The sequence below is a fragment of the Rhipicephalus microplus genome, chromosome 5, assembly GCF_043290135.1.
Source record: "Rhipicephalus microplus isolate Deutch F79 chromosome 5, USDA_Rmic, whole genome shotgun sequence".
NCBI lineage: Eukaryota > Metazoa > Arthropoda > Arachnida > Ixodida > Ixodidae > Rhipicephalus > Rhipicephalus microplus.
The window spans coordinates 60,878,127-60,898,886 of record NC_134704.1 but is presented as its reverse complement, the minus strand read 5'-3'; positions in this window follow the sequence as shown (position 1 = coordinate 60,898,886).

Genomic DNA, 20,760 nt, shown 5'->3' with positions numbered 1-20,760 from the left:
TCACAACACGCTGACCTTCGTACACCTTTACGATCAAATCAGAGGTCCTGATCTTAAAATTCCAGAATTTTCGCAGTCCAGTGGAGCGCGAACAATTTGACAGCAATGTATTGCCTTGTTGTTCTTAGAATGTTCATTCGTATAGACGTACGGCCAAAGAAACAATACCTTTCTTTGCTCTACAGTCTTGATTTTTCTGAACTTTCCCTTCTCTTCCGGGGCAGCCATCGTCCGTACGTACAGTTTTTCAGCCAAGTACCAGCACTGTACGACAATGCCAGCCCTTTTTTAACCATTACGGTTCATTTACTCAATTTTTATGTTATCTTCACCTACCTTATGCTCACAGTGCGTTTACAATCGTCTGCTGTATGGACGCGGCACGCTGCACCGAAAGCGACCTCCCCTCTGAACAACGGCAGGAGCCTACACTGCAACGTTGGAGCATCGCATCAATAGCCTTGATAAAAGAAGGGGAGGGGTTTCTGGTCGTGACGTCATTGTTAGTCAACCCAACCATGAGCGTTATCGTCGTCGACCTCCTGCTGCTTTTATCTACACCGCGGGTTTCCGCCTCCCAGCCTATAAGCCAGTGAAGCGTTCCTCGACGCATCGTTCATCATCCAACGGCGGCAAAGGAAAGCGACCACCTTCTGCGCATCGAGACGAACGCTTCCAGAAGAACGATGATATTGTGACGACGCCTGATCGAGACGGTGCATTAGCTTTAGCACCGTTGCGGTGGTTAGGGCCGTGTGGTTGGCTTCTGGTTCTTTCTGGCTCTGTTTACACTCTTGTTCCTCTACACTTGAATCGTTTTGGTGCCTGCTTTTCTGTTTAACATTGCTCTTCACCTTTCGCTTCCGCCATGACAAGGTGGGCGTGAAATTGCTGTGCTCCTCATGAAGATGTCGCAGTGCCAAGCGGGGTCTCGTTTTATTTGGGCGGGCCCGGGCGTGGCCAAATAATCCTTGCGTCTTTAACATTCATTGGCACGGTGTTATATAAATGAAAGAAAAAGATTTACCTTACTATGAATGGGACTGACAACCAATTTTTATGGTGGCTATTTCGTTTAATTCAACAGAAAGCTTACTGGTAAGTGGGACTGAGAGAGGTATAGTTAAGAGGAAAACACTGCGGAACATTTGAAATCAAAATTTTAAGGTGTGGGTGTGTCCTTCCTCTCATGGTGTAAGTAGCCACCTTGTGAAAATCCCACTACACCACATCAACGATCCATCCCTTCAGCGACCATAAAGCCCATACTGTGGAGAAGTAGCCAATATGAAATGCAAGATGGTCGTGTACTCGTATCCAGGTGCGCGTTAAAGAAGCATAAATTTTCATACTGCGGCCATTCCTTGTTTTTACGTCACCGGCTATAGTTCCATCTTTGCAAACTGCCCACTACTTCGTCCTCTCAAACATCCCGCTACGCCCAGTCACCGAACCATCACTTCACCGACCATAAAGCCGTTATAATGAAGGGGGAACAGAAGCGATGTATAGCTACCACTTACCAATAATAAAATATCCTATATATATATATATATATATATATATATATATATATATATATATATATATATATATATAAGGGGAAGAAGTGTATAGCGAAGGGCTCGGTTTTCCGTGTTTTGACACAATATTAATAAGATCTAACAGACAATAATGCCAGGGAATGTATAGGGGAAGGTATTAGAACCAATGCAATGTAAATAAGAAGAAAGAAAAGTGGGTGAAAAAACAACCTGCCATGAGCAGGAATTGAACCTACGACCTTCGAATAACACGTTCGATGCTCTCTCTCTCTCTCTCTCTCTCTCTCTCTCTCTCTCTATATATATATATATATATATATATATATATATATATATATATATATATATATATATATATATATATATATATATATATATATATATATATATATAATGTTTGTCGTCTTTGATGATGTAGTGGGTGATATTCGCCGGATGGTTCCCAGTGAAGCGATGAAACCCTCCAGCGCTTCACCCCACTCATCATCATTCACTCCGTGGATATGGCGAGATATTTTCTCTATGTACAGCGAATATGAAGTCGTGTCCACACATGCTCCAAACTATCCATGCTGCAAACAGTGAGTGCCGAATGGTTCGCGTTCGAGAGCAGTGCTTTTATGCGCATGCGTGCATTACACGCGCGCATGTGCCACTCAGCTCGGTCCGCGGGCGGCCGCGACGGCACCTCCGCTTCACGCCGTGTAACTCTTTTTGCGTCGTAAGCAGCACAGACTTGCACGTAGCTGGATAATAGTCTACATACTAGGGAGCGATTCTGAAGACTGGAGCGTGTGACTGCATCGGACCACGCTACTACGTAAACGAGAGTGATCGACTCCGTATCCGATAATCCAGCTTCAAGGAGCATTTACATTTTTCATTTATTTATTTATTTTTCATTTGATTTCTATTTTCATTTATTTCTATTCTATTTTTATTTCTATTCATTTATTTCTAATAATTTATTTATATTTCAATTTTCATTTATTTCAATTTCAATTATTATATTTCATTTATTTTATTTATACTTATATTTTTATATATTCGCGTTGGGACTCACAACGCGAAAAGAATGTTCGAATCGCTGATTATATTTTATGGTCGTTACATTTCTACTAGGTTCTAATCACATCTTCTGGCAAGTTGTCGGTCTCTTTAGATTAAAATTAATCTCTGTAGTTTGCAGACATACAACACACTAGTTTTATTACACACACACAAACACACACACACACACACGCACACACACACTCACACACACACGCACACACACGCACGCACACACACGCACACACACGCACGCACACACACGCACACACACACACGCACACACACGCACACACACACACGCACACACACGCACACACACACGCACACACACGCACACACACGCATGCACACACACGCACGCACACACGCACAGGCACACACACCCACACGCACACACACACACACGCACACACACGCACGCACACGCACACACGCACACACACACACATGCACGCACGCACACATGCACGCACGCACGCACACAGACACACACGCGCACACACACACACACACACACACACTCACACACACACACACAAACACAGTGTGGCTGTCTTCCTCAGCAATGATGAATGACATCAAGGGACTCAGTAGAGCCCCGAGAAGGTCCTCCTTAAATTAGCTGAGACGTTAAACTTGAAGGGCATAAAAATATTGCTGTAAACTTCCGCTTTATGCAAGGACACACGAGATCAAGTATTTGACATACCGAATATTTAAAATAAGATTTTATTACCTTTAGAGGAGTGTCCAAATGTTCGTTCTCAAGGCCGAGAATCATGGCTAGCGCGACCTGCACGTGCATCATTGTGCTGGAAGCACTGCAAATGGCCTTGTGACGTCGTACCGCATCATTAGGGCGACGTCCAATGAGCGTTGGCACCGTAGCATCGTCCCACAGGGCAAGCATGTATAGCCTCGGCGGCGAACTCACACTCACTCATATGTCTCATCGTGATTTCAAACTAGCCGAGCTCAATGGCTTTCTACTTAGAACTTCGCTTCGTCACGCAAACCTGTTAAGGTGACAGCCGGCGTGCTCTATATTCTGTTCATGGCAACTGGACTGTGCGAGAGTCCATGGGACCAAGCTTCCTAGACAGCAACTTAACTTTTTAACTTAGTGCGGAGAAAGGAAGCGAAACCGGAGGTTAACAGAAATAATGCGGCATTAAGTCATATGTTTAATGCAGAAATCTTCGGACACGTTTAATGCTACCTTAGGCCTAAGAGAAACATTTGCAATAGCGAAAGAACGGCGAGAAGGAGAAGATGGAAGTTTGCGATGAGCAATACAAAAACAGGAGGTAGGTGCTTTTGACAAGAGGACTTTTTTTTAAAGCTGCAGCCGATTTACTTAGCGCTAATGTGTGTATGCGTCATACCCCAATCCGAACACCCCCTATCACTCCCCTTTTCGCTGTTACCCCCTCTCTCTCTTTTATGTGTGGATTGGGGGAGAGGTTACAAGGCATGCACATACCAGCGCTAAGGAGACGAGTTTCAGCCTTCAAAAGACAAGTCACCCGCCCTAAACGTCCACTTTAGCGCCCACTACCTGTTTTAAAATTTCTAATTGAAATAACGAACACACAAGCCACAAGTTTGATGGCTAATTTCCTTTAAGAACAACCTATTGGGATGTTCTTGCAGCTGGAGTGTATTGGAAATCAGTCACTTTGCTTCTGAGTTGGGGCTAAACCAACTACCTTCCGATCGACACTAATGTAGCCACGGCAGGCACTGTCCCGGATAACTCCGGCTACAACTCTTCCACGAATGGGCATGCCATCTCGCGCACAAGGACCAACAGAAAGGATTGCGGATGGTCTGATGAAAACTCCGAGTCGTACGGACACAAAATGCAAGAACAGCTCCGGGCAGAATATTGGCCTTTACAAAATTTTGAACGACTCTTCGATATCGATCGTACTGAAAAGTCTGAACGAAATTTCGTATGAGTCCTTACGGAGCTCTATAGCTTTGCTATCCTAGTTGGTCCTCTTCCATATCTGTCTTTCTCTTGCTCATTTTCTATGACAACGAAAATTGTCTCGCGAGACCCGAGCCAGCTGCTATATCCCTCGCGGAGAGCTCACTCTATTCGCATCCTCTTCGTTCACTTGGTGTCATTTTTTTATGCTTATCGTCCAGCCATTCTCCGATCGTCTCGTGGTCGGGCTGTTGCGTCTTCCGTTATTGCGAAATTGAGAAACGTGACCTGCAGCAAAATGAGGCGGAACGACCCCACGTCGGCTCTTGGAGGTGCTTCCTTTAATTCTCTTCTGCGTATTTACTCGTCTTGTTACTTTCTTGTTTGTTTTCCTTTTATTATTGCTCTGAGTTGGTTACAGGTATAAGCGTCAGCCGAAACGCTTTTTTCGGCAGCTTGTTCGCCTCCGCTAACCATATGGAAGTGAAAGAATGAGCAGATTTTAGACTGCCTTAGCTTATAGCCTTTTCTATGCGCTGAAAATTTCTAAAACAACGTAAAAAAGCATCCTGAACAAAACCCTCGTTAGTTAAGGTTTTCACGTCTCGTTTCGGTTACTTCTCGTTGTAAACGTACTCTGTAGGTTCGGAAAACGGGGAAATGCGGGACTGTATTGCAAATTCGGGCTTTTTATGTTCAGCTCCGACGTGCCGTGCCAAAGAGTCTGGAAGTTTTCTGGCAAATTTGTTATATTTTTAGGGTTTCTTTCACCTATATCCTCGTAGCCAGTGTTTAAATGAACTACAGATCTCAGTTGCAAGCGAACCAGTTCGTGCCCACGTCACGTAGCGAGCGTTTCCACGTCGACGCGACAAATCTGAAGTTTTGTTTGTTATAATGGGTACACATAGTAAAAAAATACTACCGTCAAGTCTTGTTCTCGTGATTGAGTGGAATAGAAATAATGAGACAATGGCTTCGTATCGAATCTCGAAAAAAAAAAACACGTTAATGTTAGTTATGCCTTCGCACATATATGTTGTACGCGATGTCAACTGGCGGTGCATTTCTTATTCGTGCAGTTAGTCCGATAGCGTATTCTCATAGAATCTTAAGAGTCATAATAGCTTAACCATTAGAACGTCAAATAAAGCTTCAAGGTTCTATAATTGAGTTGCGCGTCAAAACTTCAGTGCGCGCGGACGTATGTGTGACGTCACGAATTTCAAAGCTTGCTGTCTTTACGTATTCCGGATAAATTCACTTGGTGAAATTTTCTGAAAGGTGCTTTGTCGATTCTCGGCGTCCGTTCAAACGCAACGTAAATAATTTTCGGACACAAACGACTACGCAAGCCATGGCATACGCGTGTAACACATCTGTGACGTCACGGCGAACTGCTGCGCCTGAACCCCGACTTTCTTTTCGCACGGTTTTTGTAAAGAATGCTACTTTCAGTATCGGGTGATCTGGCAGTTTGCTAACACGATAATAATGGTTTTATTTAGCTGTATGCTATTTGTCCACCATGGTGGCGTAGTCGTGATGGTGCTCGGCCGTTGACACGAACGCCACCGGTTCGCTGCCGGCCCGCGGCGGGCCATATTTTGATGGGCGCGATATGGCAGGGGTCCGTGTATTGTGCGAAAACAGTGCACGTTAAAGAATACCACGATTGATTGATTGATATGTGGGGTTTAACGTCCCAAAACCACTATATGATTATGAGAGATGCCGTAGTGGAGGGCTCCGGAAATTTGGTCCACCTGGGGTTCTTGAACGTGCTCCCAAATCTGAGTGCACGAGCCTACATCATTTTCGCCTCTATCGGAAATGCAGCCGCTGCAGCCAGGATTCGATCCCGCGACCTGCGTGTCAGCAGCCGAGTACCTTAGCCACTATACCACCACGGCGGGGCGTTAAAGAACAGCAGATATATAGTCGAAATCTGGGGATCCTACCCCTATACGGCTTGACTCATAAGCATGTCGAGGTTCTGACACGTAAAACCCTCGATGTTATTGTTATTACCTTTACTTTCGCTCTGAAATTGCGTCACGCGCAATCACGTCTTCCACTACCATACCGCACGTGCATGGCTTGCACATGAGCGCCACTCTTCTATAGTGTGCAACAAATGCACTTTTAACGCTGAGAGACGTTGGTCTCAGTCAGATATAATGTATACTATCTTGTTTAATACACTTTGTCGAAATGGATCTTGTGCATATGTTGTGTGTCTGGCGTCAATCGATCACTGTGTGGTAGAAATATTTCTTGGTAATTGCTATCAGGATTAACGTGAGAGTTGAACATCGCATACAATAATATTATACGGTCATCGGTGTAATGCCGTGTAATGTCAGAGCGATTCGTGTTTTGTCAATGCGCCAAGCGCATTGCGATAGAAAACCCTCGCCTAGTGCTGGCGTAGAATAGAACAGGCGCCTTTACGAAGCGCAGGCAAACGCTATTTTTTTCGGGCGTGTTAACTCAGTTCGCCTGCTTAGGAGCAGCTACGCCTCCATCATTTGCGACCTCCCTGGCAAGCACCGAACGTAGGATGATTGCCTTACGAATACCTTAATTTAATACCTATCGACGATCGTTTTTTTTTTGTTTAAAGCATTTGATATTGGCAATTTTTAGGCATAAGTATAATATGTGAACGTGATTACCAAAAAGAAGCCTATAGGTCAATGGGATCATGTGGTACCAGCTACCTCACTAGCATATTCGGCCTGACGCAGACCATTCGCCTCCTTTCTTAGGCTGTGCACTTATGCAGGCGCTGAAAAGCCGTGGATTGAGATGTAAAGCGCCACCTGACGTGGTAAACAAAACAAAAAGAAGAAAAAACAGGGGCAGTGGCTTGAAAGCTCTACTAATTCTGTATTCAGAACGTCTAGAAAGTTCTTCACGTAACAAAAGTCGCCATTCTCCACATGAAAAAATTGAAGCAAGAAAACAAAAAGAAAGAAAGAAATAATACAGAAAAGTTTCGGAAGGGGGGGGGGGGGGGGCGGGGAATATGAGGGATGGCACCTAGAGTGAGGCAACAGAAAGCTGCCGTCCTCTCTGACGTCATAAAAATGCACCGAGCCAGACTACGTGACTAGTTTGTTTCTCAACTTAGTTTCTATCTTCACAATTCAATATTTTGATGCCGCAGACTGCTTTTTTTTATATAGTGCCGTTCCATGTTTTTTCCCTCCACTTGTTTAATACGCTAGAGCAAGGCGAAGTCCCCAAAAAAGTATCAATAAATAACACGCATCTGGCACACTCGAGGGATGCGGACTTCGGTGCAAAGAATGCTAATATACGGAGGCGGAGCTTTTGACAAAGTAATGCTATTTTTGTTCCGGAATGTGTGTTTTCCTCGGCTTATATGCTTCTATTTAACGTATCGTCGATTCCACCACCCTCGCTCTTTCTCCTATAGAATGTTTTTTTTATTCTGCAGCTATCACTTTGAACAAACGCTTTGTCAGTGCACTAAAGATGCAACAGCGTAAAGTGAGTTTTCTTCCAGAAAAAAAAAAGAAATCAATGTCTGTTTTCTCGGAAGAGTAAGAACGAGCAGGTGTCAATGTGTGCTTCGTTTTTTACCATTAGGATTTACTCAGATAAAACAAACAAACAAACTCTACAGTTATGTGCTACTATTCTAGTCTGAGCTACACGCTCTTGCGATTTAAAGAAGTATTGTGAGACATTATCTCTCGAAACTCGACGAATAATTTATCACGCCTTAAAGTAGAACGCTTTCCCAGTTTTACTTTTAGCAAACGCGACGATACTTTGATCTGATGCAACTCGAAGAGTAATCTTACACTATACCATACTTAGCGCCACGCACATTTTGCTGATATTAAAGTGAATTTTATTGAAGGGCCACGATAAGGCTGCCTATGACGACGTTACTCATAAAGGAAAAAAGAACAGATCCCTTTTTTTCTAGATACTGTCTCATGGCGTTTTTCTTCGTACTAGAGTTAGCTTGGCATGCTTCTTTGTGCAGTGATCATGTTCACGTAAGTGACCGCAAACCAGGGATGAATGCTCACCGTCCAATCACAGTTCGCTAACGCATCCAAGCTTGCATATTCTAATTGAAACTGCTCTGTTGAACGAAAAGATGTGCGGCAATAATAATGGCAAATAAGCTATGAAACTATAACCCTTATATATTGTAACTTCTCTATGTTTTCCGATGTGAGGGCTCATGGATACGTTTCTGGCAAGCATATGTGTGCTATAAAGTAGCACACAATATGCCCATTGTCCCGGCCACAGTATAGTCTTGGTTCGCCTCCTCCGGGGAGGACAGGCTGTGAAGTGTTCAATAAAACCACGCCTTATTACCGGTCTAGTGGCTAAGGTACTCGGCTGCTGACCTGCATGTCGTGGGATCGAATCCCGGCTGGGGCGGCTGCATTTCCGATGGAGGCGAAAATGCTGTAGGCCCGTGTGCTCAGATTTGGGTGCACGTTAAAAAACCCCAGGTGGTCCAAATTTCCGGAGCCCTCCACTACCGCGTCTCTCATATGGTGGTTTTGGGACGTTAAACCCCACATATCTATCCATCCACGCCTTATTACCCTCCCATCGGCTATACATCATGCTGCCGTATCTTCGTATCTAACCCAACCACACCTTCCCTTCTAAAAAATAACAAACTCGAGGCATGTTTAGACCGCATGTACCAAAGCAACGCAGTAACATTCTTTAGAGTGCGGGATTCATTTCTAATTTGGGAGCACAAGTTTAGAATGAGCTGGTTGTACGTGATTGGCCAGTCTGTGAAGCTATTTTGTTAATAGGAAGTTTTAGAATAGCACACCGCGAGCCCTTGCGGTGGGCTTGCTGCCACTGCGCATGCGTCGTAACGCGAGTCGGCGTTCGCGTTCGCGGACCACACGCAAAGGAGATGCGCCATAGACGCCACTGGGAGCGGCCGCGTTTCGCAAGCGCTCCGGCAAAACTCCTGTGTCTAACTGCTCAAGTCTTTCAATGGAAACTTGAACAAACGTGAAGCTTTCTACGGAATTGACCGCATCATCTGCAGTGATTTCAAGTGAGTACTTTGCAGTTCGCATCCACGAAGATCGACTTTTTGGCAGCGTTAGACTACCTCGGTGGGCCTACCGGCTAGGCCTACCGGCTAGGCCTACCGGCTAGGCCTACCAACATGGTCATCCACGAAACAGAGGAACAGGAGCTTCCCTCTGCCGAAGCTCTTGACGATGATGAAGGCAGCTGGCGTCAAGTGTATGCCAGGGCCAGAAAGCCTGCTTCATCCCCGAAGAAATCGACGCCTGACATCAACACTTCGCAAGAAAAGTCACAGAAAGATCTCCCATCGACTCGTCCCACTGCCCCCAGACCCCCTCCACTTCCAGCGGACGACTACAAAATAGTTTTGCGAATACGTGGAGGTCTCAGCTGTGCTGACACTCCACTTCCGAAGCTCATTCATTCCGTCCTAAAAGCGGCAGCGCTCACAAACTCCCTACATGGCCAATACCGCATCAACTCTGTAAGCAACATTCTGCTCATAAGCACACCGGACTCGGTACGCACCGAAGCATACCACCGTATCAAATCTATCAAGATGGACGAGCGCAGCCTTGAAGTGGTCCCCCACATTACCGATCCATCGAATACCTGCCGAGGGGTCATCCGTAATATTCCTATGAAACACACATCTGCAACCATCTTGTCAAGTCTGTTTGACTATGACAGACTAGACCTCATGCTGACTGGACGTCGCATGGGTTCCACAACGTCCATCTTGGTCACCTTCAGAGGTACGCACGTGCCTTTTTACATAAGTTATCAGGGTGGCATCACCAGATGCATACCCTATCGTCATAAGACGGAAACCCGTAATCTATGCCGCAAGCTTGGCCACAGACCAGACGTATGCCCAGGCCTTTATGTCCAATGTGTGGCATTCCGAACCCACTCCTTGATCACGAATGTGAACCTAAGTGTGTGATGTGCAACAGTAACCACCTCACCAGCTCGCCCCAGTGCCCACAGCTCAACAAGCCCAAACCAAAGCACGCACCCTCAACTTTCCAGCAAGATGCAGCTCATTCCTCAACCCAAGCCCATCTTTCAAGAACGCTCCTAGAGGACGCTCACCCAGTATCACAAGACAGCAAAGCCGAAAAAGCCGCAGCCGCAGCCGAAACCGCAACAAAAGCATTCATCAAGACTTCAGCCCTCGGACTGGCCCTGGACACGAGGTGAGCTGGGCTGATGTAGCCTCCCCTGAAAGCTCCATTCAAAAGCAGGTCAAACTATTGCAGGATGATATGGCTAAATTAAGGGCAGAAAATGCAAAACTACGCCTAGAGCTTCAGTCCTTCAAACAACCATCTACCTACCCACACCTCCCCACCTCATCTTTCACCCCTACACCTATCTCAGCAGCACCAGCTCCTCTCTCAACCACCCCTATAGCTAGGCACCCCGCTTAAGCATCTGCGCAAAAACGAAAAGTCTCGACTCCCACATTGTCATTCGATGAACGAAGAGACCAAGTCGAAGCGAAACTAGAGAAGGTTGACAAAAAGAAAGAAAAAGTAACCAAACTTGAGGAAAAACTAGACAATTTTATTACCTTCTCCACAGGTTCCTTGCAGAAGCTACATGAATTCGTGGCCTCGATACAACAAGCCATGTTACCGATGCAACAAACCTTAGATAGAGTCACGCACTGGATCAACGCGGTCCACGCCAACCGTCCAGAACTTGCCCAACCTAAGCCAAATCAACTTAGCGAAAATGGCTCCTCGTAACTGCACTGAACTTTGCGTATGACAATGGAACTGCAGGGGGTTTCGCCGAAAAAAAGGCAAACCTTCTGCAGTACATCAAATCACAAACTACCCCTCGCCTAGTCTTTGCGTTACAAGAAACAAATGGTGTAGTGCAGCTGCCGGGTTATAGAACACATCAAAACCCGGCTGATGCCAAACCAAACACTGCTGTCTTAACTCAGAAGCACCTTACAGTCACCTATTAAAAATTTGCTGACATCGACATTGAGCATGACTTTCTCCAAATACTACCTGATAAACTTAACTCGCCATTGTTATACATTCTTAACGTATATAGTAGACCACAAGAGCAAAGGCACCGCTTTGATTCCCTATTTGCCCGAGCTACATCCTCGGCAGGCAAACACACCCTCCTCATAGTGGGGGATTTCAAAGCTTCCCACCCAGCGTGGGGTTACACCGCATCTACACCGAAAGGTAGATACCTCTGGTCCCATATTCAGGCACATCGTTTTACGCTGCACAACGACCCGGAGGAGCCTACTCGTTTGGGGAACAGTGTGAACAAAGATACATCCCCCGATCTTACCCTCACTCACAATGCCCCCACAATGGTTTGGACTAACACCCAAACTAATCTTGGCAGTGATCATTACATTATTAGCATTAATTTACAACTAAAACATAGACCCATTGCACCTAAACCACTGATGCTCACAGAATGGGACAAATTTAGAGAGACCCGCAACAGCACCGCTCCCTCACGTATTGCAGACCTTACCGAGTGGACTCAACAGCTTCAAAAAGATGTTGAAATTCACACGAGAACTCTACCCCCCGATACCCGGATAACTACTCTCGACTCCAAGCTTCTCCATATGTGGGAAGCAAAACAGTCACTTCTGCGACGGTGGAAACATGTACCAGCGCCACAGCAGAAAACTCCGCATTAGGATAGCGAGGCTAGACCAGCAAATCGAGCGATACACGACTCAATTGGCGGCACAACAATGGGGTCAGCTTTGTGAAGGAATGCATGACCACCTCAGTAATTAACGAACGTGGAAACTTCTGAGACATCTTCTAGACCCCAGCACTTCTCGTGCACGACACTCTCACGCTACCACTAAACTGTTACACGAGCACAGTGACCATTTAGGACAGCTCTTCGATTACCTCCGCACATTGCATTTACCTCAATTACGTAAGGATTCTATACCATCTTAAACAGGGAAACCTAATGAGTCGTTAGATGTGCCGATAACGGAAGCGGGAGTTAGGCACGCCCTCGCAACACTCTGTACCACGTCGGCTTCAGGCCCAGACCGCGTTAACAGCAAATTACATAGAAATCTTGACCCTATTTCTATTAAAGCTTTGACTGAGTACTTTAACGACTGTTTCAACACGGGCACCCTTCCCCCTTCGTGGAAAGATGGCAGAGTCATATTTACACCTAAACCGAACAAAGCTCTCTTGGTAGAAAACCTGAGGCCCATTTCCTTAACAACGTGTCTCGGAAAGAATATGGAGCACGTTGTGCTTGCACGCCTCCAGAGAAACGTGGAGGACAATGGACTACTGCCTCCAGAAATGATTGGTTTTAGGGCCTCACTTTCAGTGCAAAATGCTGTGCTTCGCCTTTAACACCAAATCATAACTCCTAATCAGAGCGAGAATACTCAAGCAATCCTTGGTCTGGACATACATGGAGCATTCAATATCGTAGCCCACTCAGCTATATATGCTGGCCTCAACTGCATTTCTTGTGGCGCTAAAATGTACTCTTACATCAAAACTTTCCTCACAGACCGCACAGCTACATTAACATTAGGACCAGAACATTCCTCGCCCTATACACTAGGCTGCATCGGAATACATCAAGGGTCAATGCTCTCTGCAATCCTTTTTAACCTGGCTATGCTACCGATACCCCACGCTCTTCAACGTATCCCTGACTTGAACTTCTCCATCCATGCCGATGATATCACCTTATGAGTGAAAGGTGTCTCAGATGGACACATTCAAGACACCCTACAAACAGCTGTAGATATAATAACAGCACTAACATCTCAGATGAATCTCTATTGTAGCCCGAGTAAATCAGAGTTACTCCTTCTACCAGCTCATCGTAGGAACAAACACGTTCCAATAATCAAAGTTCACATAAATGGGTGCCTCATTCCTAGAGTATCACGCATTCGTGTGCTAGGTTTTTTTATCCAAAACAACCGACTTAATACGCACACACTCGATGCTTTACGCAATACCGCTGAAAACACCCTAAGAATGATAGGAAGAATCTCAGGGAAAAATGGAGGGCTCCGAGAGTCAGAGCTACTTCGCATAATACAAGCTTTTGTGATTAGTAGAATCACATATACCCTCCCTTACCTTCACCTTAAATTAGCAGAGGAGGAATCGGTCAACATCTCTCCTCCGCAGAGTTTACAAATACGCGCTAGGCATTGCAATCAATACCTCTAACGCGCTACTCCACCAGACAGGAGTCATAAATACACTATGTGAAATCCGCGAAGCCCTTTAACAGCTCAATACGCAAGGCTCGCGACCACTGGCGCAGGTCGCCACAATTTATCGTCTACCCGAATTAACTTCACCTCACTCACCAATGCTAAATACAACATTCCCTGAAACATACGCAAACAATTACTCATACCGCCCCTTCCTAAAAACATGCATCTAACATATAACACTAAGCGTAGAATCCAAAGAGCAAAAGCTCTTCAGAAAAAATTGCATGGAGCCAATGACGCGCTCTATGTCGATGTGGCAGAATAGCCATCCTCGTCATCCTATATGCCCTCTCTGCTGTCGACTATAACGGCAAGGCGCTCACAACGGCATCCGTCACTGTCAACTCTTCGGAGGAGGTAGAGGAGGCAGCCATCGCTTTAGGTCTATCCATCCCCAATATCACTATGATTGTCATCATCATCATCATCATCATCATCATCAGCCTGACTACGTCCACTGCAGGACAAAGGCCTCTCCCATGTTCCACCAGTTAACCCGGTCCTGTGCCTGCTGCTGCCAATTTATACCCGCAAACTTCTTAATCTCATCTGCCCACCTAACCTTCTGTCTCCCCCTAACCCGCTTGCCTTCTCTGGGATTCCAGTCAGTTACCCTTAACGACCAGCGGTTATCCTGTCTACGCGCTACATGCCCGGCCCATGTCCATTTCTTCTTCTTAATTTCAGCTATGATATCCTTAACCCCCGTTTGTTCCCTAATCCACTCTGCTCTCTTCTTGTCTCTTAAGATTACACCTACCATTTTTCTTTCCATTGCTCGCTGCCTCGTCCTCAATTTAAGCTGAACCTTCTTTGTAAGTCTCCAGGTTTCTGCTCCGTAGCTAAGTACCGGCAAGATACAGCTGTTATATACCTTCTTCTTGAGGGATAGTGGCAATCTACCTGTCATTATTTGAGTGTGCTTGCCAAATGTGCTCCACCCCATTCTTATTCTTCTAGTCACTTCAATCTCGTGGTTCGGCTCCGCAGTTATTACCTGCCCTAAGTAGACGTAGTCTTTTACAACTTGAAGTGCACTATTACCTATCTCGAAGCGCTGCTCTTTTCGAGGTTGTTGTACGTTACTTTTGTTTTCTGCAGATTCATTTTAAGACCCACCTTTCTGCTCTCCTTGTCTAACTCCGTAATCATGAGTTGCAATTCGTCCCCTGAGTTACTCAGCAATGCAATGTCATCGGCGAAGCGCAGGTTACTAAGGTACTCTCTATTAACTCTTATCCCTAACTGTTCCCATTCTAGGCTTCTGAAAACCTCCTGTAAGCACGCGGTAAATAGCATTGGGGAGATTGTGTCCCCCTGCCTTACACCCTTCTTGATTGGTATTCTGTTGCTTTCTTTATGAAGCACTATGGTAGCAGTTGATCCCCTGTAGATTTTTTCCAGGATGTTTATATATGCTTTATCGACGCCGATTCCGCAGTGTCTGCATGACGGCTGATATTTCTACTGAATCAAACGCCTTCTCGTAATCTATGAAGGCTATGTATAGTGGTTGGTTATATTCTGAGCATTTCTCTGTTACCTGATTGATAGTATGAATGTGGTCGATTGTTGAGTAGCCTGTTCGAAATCCTGCTTGTACTTTGGTTGATTGAATTCTAATGTTTTCTTTACTCTGTTAGCAATCACCTTTGTCAATAGCTTGTATACTACAGAGAGCAAGCTAATCGGCCTGTAATTCTTCAAGTCCTTGTCATCTCTTTTCTTATGTATTAAGATGATGTTAGCGTTCTTCCAAGACTCTGGTACTCTTCCCGTCAGGAGACACTTCGTAAACAGAGTGGCTAGTTTTTCTAACATAATCTGTCCTCCATCTTTCAGCAGATCTGATGTTACCTTATCCTCACCAGCAGCTTTCCCTCTTTGCATGCTCTCCAAAGCTTTTCTGACTTCTTTTATCATTACTGGTGGGGTGTCATCTGGGTTACTGCTAGTTCTTATAGTATTAAGGTCGTGGTTGTCTCGGCTACTGTACAGATCTCTGTAAAACTTCTCCGCTATTTTAACTATCCTATCCATATTGGTAGTTATTTTGCCTTCTTTGTCCCTCAGTGCATACATCCGATTTTTGCCTATCCCAAGTTTCCTCTTCACTGCTTTGACACTTCCTCCGTTTTTCAGAGCGTGTTCAATTCTCTCCATGTTATACCTTCTTACATCGGATACGTTACGCCTGTTAATCAACTTCGAAAGCTCTGCCAGTTCTATTTTGTCTGTTGTACTTGAGACTTTCATGATTTGACGCTTCTTAATGAGATTCTTCGTTTCCTGGGAAAGCTTGCCAGTGTCCTGTCTAACTACCCTGCCTCCAACTTCCACTGCGCACTCCGTAATGATACTCGTCAGATTATAATTCATTGTATCTATGCTAAGGTTGGTTTCCTCACTAAGAGCCGAGTACCTGTTCTGAAGCAAGACTCTGAATTCCTCTACTTTCCCTCTCAGTGCCAGCTCATTGATTGGTTTTTTGCGTATCAGTCTCTGTCGTTCCTTCCTAAAATCTAGGCGAATTCGAGACCGTACCATTCTATGGTCACTGCATCGTACCTTGCCAACCACTTCCACATCCTGCACGATGCCTGGGTGTTCACTCATTATAAAGTCTATTTAGTTCTTATTTTCGCCATTAGGGCTCCTCCATGTCCACTTGCGGTTTCCTCGTTTTCGGTAGAAGGTATTTAAAATCCGTAAATTATTGCGTTCTGCGAATTCTACTAGTAGCTCTCCTCTGGCGTTTCTAGTACCGATGCCATAATCTCCTACTGCCTGGTCTCCAGCCTGCTTCTTCCCTACCTTTGCATTAAAGTCTCCCATCAGTATTGTATACTGTGTTTTTACCTTACTCATTGCCGATTCGACGTCTTCATAGAAGCTTTCAACTGAAGCATCATCATGGCTGGATGTAGGCGCGTAAGCCTGTACCACCTTCATCTTGTATCTCTTATTCAGTTTAATTACGATACCTACCACTCTTTCATTGATGCTATAGTAATGCTCTATGTTGCCAGCTATGTTTCTGTGAATTAGGAAGCCCACTATGATTGTAAGTTACTCCAAAACTGCCATACGCAACTTCAGCGCAGGTCGCATCTCATCAACTACCCTTTCAATTCTTAAGAAACATCCTCCCACGCAAGACGTTGCTCTCATATAGACGCCCGCGCATGCGGGGTTGAGTGGCAATGAGGCGGCTCATACCTGTGCTCGAGGAATGACCGGCCGAGCGCAGGCCTCTGATGGCGCCTTAGACCACGCGTCCTTTTCCAGTGCGAGAGATCGTCTTTTGAACTTCCACGATATAACAAATCACTACCGCCTAAAGTGCACTATATACCTTCCCTTACATCATGGAGCTTCGTGCTACCGTGAAATACTATGGCGCCAGTTACATACCCGTACGTTTCCTACCCCATCTTTTCGTCATCTTATACACCCTGCGATATACCCCTCCCCTTTGTGCATTTTCTGTCAACAAAGAGCTAACCTAGACCATATCATGTGGGGGTGTACTCGAAACCCACCACCTAATTCTCTACTCATTAATAGTAAGGATCCAGCAGTGGGAGGCTGCTATGTGCAGCTCGGCGCCCGAGGTCCAGGACCAGATCTTGGATTGGGCCTAGAGGGTAGCAGAGACCTACGCTGGGTAGGCTCCTCTGACACTCCACCACCGCACCTTTCCCTCTTGGGATAAATAAAGTTTTTCTCCTCCTCCACACGCAAAAAATCCAAAATTGCGTGCGGTGATGGTGGCCCGCATGTGGCCCGCAAGCGCTGGTTTCGAGGCTATGGTGTCGCTGCAATCGTGCGTTCCGGTTCGCAGCAGGGCAAACGCTATACTAAAACTCATATGGTGTCCGCTACGCCCGCAACGCCCGCAACGCCCACAGCGTTTGCAAACGGTATTCTAAATCTCCCTAATGTGCCGGCACTGCGGCATGCGCAGGCATATAGAATGAGTGAGGATATCGTCTGCTCACGGCGGTGCACCTTACAGGGCTGATTCTATTCACGTTTGTAATCTTAAGTAGATAACAATAGTAGTTCACATATAAATGCATAATTCTTTGTAAGTGCGACACGCCGAAACAAAAACCCCAGTAGGCTCTATTCGTGTCATTGCGGACCTGATGGTAACAATGTTGTTGGGTCCAAATGAACGTGTACTATCTATAGGTAGCCACGCTCGATGTATCCGCGCCTTGTCCACCTGATGAAGTGTCATCATTGTGTTATACGCTCAAGAAAAAAAAACCGTTGGTACATTCATAGAGGCATGAAGACATTAATAAAGATGTAGTACTATTCAATGATTTATTGCGTCGTGTAGCTGTGAAATTTAAAAAAAATGTTATTTTCATCAAATCTTTTACAGTTCGTAGTGTGCGCATGGCCCCGCCGTGGTGGTATATAGTGGCTAAGGTACTCGGCTGCTAACTTGCAGGTCGCGGATCGAATCCCGGCTGCGGCAGCGGCATTTCAAATGGAGGCGGAAATATTGTAGGCTTGTGTGCTCAGATTTGGGTGCACGTTAAAGAACCCCTGGTGGTTGAAATTTCCGGAGCCCTCCACTACGGCGTCTCTCAGATGGTGGTTTTGGGACGTTAAATCCCACATATCAATCAATCATGTAGTGTGTACATAGATCTTGACCACTTGAAAGTATTACATCTTCTTCCTTTCATTTTTTGAGCATAGAAAGGTTGACTGTGTGTGCCTGGCGCTTACTCTCAAGTCGGCACTGCTTCCTACAATCGCAGAAACGGCCGGTGGTGGTGCAGAGGTGACTGCCTTCTCGCGGCTGTTTTTAACCGGGCCTCCTTGTGGGTTCTCGCTCACAAGCTTAATCCACAGACACAAATGAAGCCACCACAACGCGTACAGGCATGCTATTGTGTGTATAAATAAGCGCGGTGCAAATGGGGAGGGGCTGTATGATATAGGCGCAGTAGCGCATTGTTTTCCAAGAGAGTGGTTCGCGAAGCACCGACAACGACATGTGGCGTACGAAATCACCGAGTTGGAGAGAAAAAGAGAAAAAAAAACTTTATATATATATATATATATATATATATATATATATATATATATATATATATATATATATATATATATATATATATATATATATATATATATATATATATATATATATATATATATATATATATATATATATATGTATATATATAGGTAGTAGGAGAAAGATGGCCCGTTGCGGGCCACCCCTCACCCACAATAGGTGGGCTCCTCGTCACAGGATTGGCAGCTGCTTAGACGCCTCCGCACGGTCTCTGGCGTGTCAATGCTGGATGAGAATAATTACCGGTCCCCTAATGGATCTCTCCGTATTCACATTTGGATGGGTGGATAGAATGACACGCTTCCGCACCCGTGTTTTGTCAGCGCTTCATTAATTTGGCTGCATTTTATGCTTTGAAAACGAGTCGTTGCAATGTAATTTTGATATGCTCGTTTTGCCTTTTTGTTGTTGCGTGACTTGATAAACTAACTTAAGACTAATAATATGAAGCCCCTGCGACTCTCTCATTTGCAACAAATGTTTACTTATTTGCATTATTAAATGATTCAGAAGCTAAATTTATTAATTAGTTAAATTGTTTTTCATAAACTCTGTAGTTACTTGTCACGTAAATATTTTAATGTTTTTAGTAAATTCGTGAGAGAAGCATTCCGTAATGAAGCTCCCGAAGAAGACGCCGCAAATTTGAGAAGTTCTTAGCAGTATGAACTGTACGAAGTGCACAGCAAAAAAAAAAAAAAAACGGGAGTTATTACCGTCATAATATTTATGCAGCTGGTGTTTTCCGAAGACTGCGCGATGTAGCATTGTGTTGGCCCGTGTGTAATTTATATCACTGCGTCGAGCTTAATTTATGACAGCAAAATAAAGAAGCGTATGTTTTATCCATTTGACTACAGGTTTTGCATTTACAAATAAGTGTGTTTTCTCTTTGGATCCCTATTTAAAGCTATGCTAGAATTGCTTACACATGGGTTATATGACGGTCCCAAAACCCTATCTATGATCGGAAATATTTAAATCTAAGGGGACCGTTTCTGCCCCACCCGCGGCTTGGAGAGGCCATCACAAATGGTGACTCGCTTTGGATCACAATAGCCAACAGCCCGACATGCGGTCACTGTAGCACCGAGGTAACAATCACCCATCTTCTCTGAATATGCTGACATCATACAGGGGCTGAGAAAAGGGCTTTCAAGGGTGTCGGATTGACTCGGCTATCAGCACACATGCGGAAACCGTCCCCAGCACATACGGCACTTAGAGCCTTGCTGAATCTCTCGCGGGCATACGTCTTAGGCCTGACTTTAACAGTGCCGTATTATCATTTCTTTTTAAATGGGGGGCATTTCTTAACGAACTTCGGCGACATCGAGCGTATCTATCTATCTATCTATCTATCTATCTATCTATCTATCTATCTATCTATCTATCTATCTATCTATCTATCTATCTATCTATCTATCTATCTATCTATCTATCTATCTATCTATCTATCTATCTATCTATCTATCTATCTATCTGTCTGTCTGTCTGTCTGTCTGTCTGTCTGTCTGTCTGTCTGTCTGTCTGTCTGTCTGTCTATCTATCTATCTATCTATCTATCTATCTATCTATCTATCTATCTATCTATCTATCTATCTATCTATCTATCTATCTATCTATCTATCTATCTATCTATCTATCCGCCTACGACTTTTAGCTCTCCTGGCCGTTTCGATAATGGTATCGATACCAAACTTCGTATGGCATAGCATGACTGTATGAAGAACATGTCTGACTAGTCATAACATGAAAATCACGATATGTATGTCATGAATGTCATGATTTACAA